This window comes from Palaemon carinicauda, chromosome 18 (assembly GCF_036898095.1).
Source record: "Palaemon carinicauda isolate YSFRI2023 chromosome 18, ASM3689809v2, whole genome shotgun sequence".
Lineage (NCBI taxonomy): Eukaryota > Metazoa > Arthropoda > Malacostraca > Decapoda > Palaemonidae > Palaemon > Palaemon carinicauda.
Genome location: NC_090742.1, coordinates 130578749 through 130582790, shown reverse-complemented (window position 1 = coordinate 130582790; position 4042 = coordinate 130578749). Strand labels below are relative to the sequence as shown.

Below are 4042 nucleotides of genomic sequence, written 5' to 3'. Positions count from 1 at the left end.
CAAGAGTAGGCTAGAGAAGAGCCATGGAAAATGAGGAAGAGTTTTAAGAGGAGAAGGGGAGGAGGGTATTCCCCTATGAGAGAGAGGGAGAGAGGGGAAATTTGGTGGGGGATGAGGAGGAGAGGGAGGACGAGGTGGTGGAGGAAGAGGAGGATAGGGAGGAGGAGGAAGAAGAAGAAGAACAGGACTCTGGCAGCTGGCGAAGCTCGTGCGTGGTCGGCTGGCAGGAGCCGCGTCTCTTGCAACCACCCCAGTCTTACTCTATCGAGCAAGCAGTCAACCAGTCGGTCACAGCAGCCAACGGGCTCGCGAAGTGGAGTCAAGTAAACGAAGCGATTTGCCTAATCATTTGACAGCACGATCAATTCTCTTCTATCAATACTTTCTTTTATTTTTGTTTAATATCGGTCATGTTAGAGTAACGACGTTGAAGAACGCGATTCACACCGACGAAATTTAATCTTGAAGACTTTTCAAACTTTTAAAAAGTGCCTAAAACTTTTCCAAGCGAATACTTTTGAAAATTTTTTCCTCTAACGGTTTTATCAAAATCCATTATTTCTCGTACAGTCCATTTGCTGAAGAATATACCAAGGTTTACAAAATTTCCATCTAAAACGATTAAAATCATAACAGAAAAAAATATGTTTGTCTAGATAAAGACTTCAATTTCTAACAAGGAAATTTTCATATTAAGTGACAATTTTCGCTTTTCAAGATTCCATCAGCAGAAAAAGATTTGAGGCTTTAAACTGTTTCGCCAGTTGGGTCTGCATTTAAGAAGCAGACTGAGGGGTAAGTACCATTAACGAGGCTATTACCAACATTCTCGGAAAAAAACTTAAGTGACTTGCTTTAAGGAATTAGGTAAAAGTGCCCGGAGAGCGTTTATATATTTAAAAAATGTGATGTTCATCATAACGTATTTGCATTTTATCACATATGTTTAGTAACATTTGCATAATGATCGTATATAGACTTAGTGTATGAATTTAGAAATATATTAATTGATTTTATATCTCCGTTATAACGTTGATAGATTTGCAAAAACACATTTTATTGATGATAACAATAGTTATAAAACTCCTCACAGCACCCCGTAACACACACACTAACGTATAATATATATATATATATATATATATATATATATATATATATATATATATATATATATATATATATATATATATATATATATATATATTATATATGTATACACACACACACACACACATATATATATATATATATATATATATATATATATATATATATATATATATATATATATATATATATATATATATATATATATATTAGTGTGTGTGAGTGTGTTACGCGGTGCGGTGAGAAGTTTTATAACTATTGCTATCATCAATAAAATGTGTATTTGTAAATTTATCAACGTTATTACGGAAATATAAATTCAATTGATATATTAATATAATATACACTTGTGTCTGGTGTAAGTTAAGGTGATGAAGTTCGTAGTGTTCCATGCTTATCGTTTAAGAAGTATTTCTCGAAAACAAAATCCAAAATACAGCCAGGATTTCTTCATTGCCTTTAGGACCTTTTCTTTTATATCTGCAATTACCAATATAACGGCAATTATGTTCCAGTCAGTGTTTCTTTTTATTTCACATATTTCTCCATCCACATACAAATATGGTAATTAAGATCTTACTCATTACGGAGAGAGAGAGAGAGAGAGAGAGAGAGAGAGAGAGAGAGAGAGAGAGAGAGAGAGAGAGAGAGAGAGAGAGAGAGAGAAAAGTTATTTTGTAACAATTTTTCAGAACTGAAATATATATTTTATTTATATATCCATAGATCTATATGTTGCAATGCCAATTCACATAATTTTATTAACTTAAATATTAATAGAAGTGAATTGGGAGCAAACGATCTGATAAAGTGCATGCAAGTTATCTGATAAAGTGCATGCAAGTTATCTGATAAAGTGCATGTAAGTTATCTGATAAATTGCATGCAATTTATCTGATAAAGTGCATGCAAGTTGCCCAAAATAAATCAAAGGGTTTTATAGTTACTGGTCATTACCTGTGCTAATACCCTCACCGATCCATGAATAACAAGTTCTTGCGTATATCAGATCATAGTCAAACACTCATTTTATTAATATATATAGCCACCATTACTCAGAAGTTCAGTTTCGAATTACTCTAGTGCAAAAATGACAGTCAACAACCAAGGGTGATCAATGGAGAATAGATTGACGTAGATGAGATGAAATGTATATTCACTTCGATAAAGGTTTACGCTGAAATAGTCTGTTTAAAGTTACAAGAATTATAGCCCCCCTGTTCCTTTTTATCCCTGCTAAAATGGGAATTTGTACTTGTAACTGAACATATATATGACTGAAAATATCGATAAAAGCTGACAAGGTGTTTTTCCGTTCTTGGATCTTGTTGAAAGAGAACGATATTTACCAACGGTTATATAGAAGTTTATTTACTGTTCCTTGTTTTTTTCTCATTGTTGAATACCATTTATTTTTATTCTAATTCTTCATAACTTCACATAATTTATTTATTTCCTTATTTCCTTTCCCAACTGGACTTTTTTTCCTTGTTGGAGCCATTGGGCTAATAGCATCCTGCTTTTCCAACTATGGTTATAGCTTAGCTAATAATGATAATGATAGTTATATAATAATATTAAAGATGATAATAATATTTATAACAATAAGAATAAAAATAATAATACTAATTATGATAATAATAATAATAACAATAGTATTAATAATAATAATAATAATAATAATAACAATAATAATAATAATAATAATAATAATAATAATAATAATAATAATGAGGATGATGATGATGATAATAATAATAATCCTATTTCCTCTAGAATGGACATGGTCAAATAAAACATAAGAATAAGGTACATAAATCATTACTCTGTAAAAAATATCGGTCAAAGTGAATATTTTCATATTCTAAACCTATCTGCATGACATTTACCCCTTTGTCAAGAATGCTACCAAACACACACACCAAGCAATATTGCTCTGGGTCACCCTCGCCTCATATCCCTGTGGACGTTAGTAATCCCATGATACGTCAATTCGAGTAATGTCTTTCCTCTGGTGTCTCCAGGCTAGAAAGAACATTCCATTAGCAAAACATTCCTTAGGAAAAACATTCCTCGGGTTTCCATGTCCCTGTATCTCTACATCTTTCCCTGTTTCATTTCATCAAAATGGTTTCATATTCTGCTCTGGAGGGGAGCATGGTATTTTTATTTTTTTATTTTGTTAGAGGTTTAAACATGGTATCAATATAGGTTTTCCTTTATCTATTGTTAAAGCTCGCCCTAATACATGCATATTATAATTGCATACACAAACGCATACACTAGTAACTGTAGCTTCATTTTAGTTTTTGAATTCATTGTCACATACACCTATACACATACAGTTAAGTATATATATATATATATATATATATATATATATATATATATATATATATATATATATATATATATATATATATATATATATACGTATATATATATATATATATATATATATATATATATATATATATATATATATATATATATGCATACATAAGTCATAAGGATTTAATATAGCCATTAACTATTTCAATAAAAAAGATTTCTTGAAACCATTATAGCGTTGTTGCAATTTTGTATTTACTGCAGTATTCTAAAGGCAAAATCTGTACATAACATATACCTATATGTGTGTAAGTATGTATGTATGTATGAATACATGCATAGATAAGTCATCAGAATTTAGTATTGACATTTATTATTTCATTAGAAAAGAATCTGAAAACCATTATAGTGTTGTCGCCAATAAATATTTATTGTAGATTTTTAAAGTCCAAATCTTATGTGAGTACATAGCATGTATCCATGTGTGTAAGTATGTATGCATTTATGAATATATGTATAGTTAAGTCATCATAATTCAATATAGACATTTATCATTTCATTGGAAAAGAATCTTAAAACCATTATAGTGTTGTTGCCAATA

At 30.3% G+C, this 4042-nt stretch overlaps 1 pseudogene; it reads left to right on the top strand.

Moving 5' to 3' along the window:
• Positions 1-289: 289 nt before the first annotated feature.
• LOC137657155 (putative neural-cadherin 2) overlaps positions 290-4042 on the top strand; it is a 228717-nt pseudogene continuing 224964 nt past the window's right edge.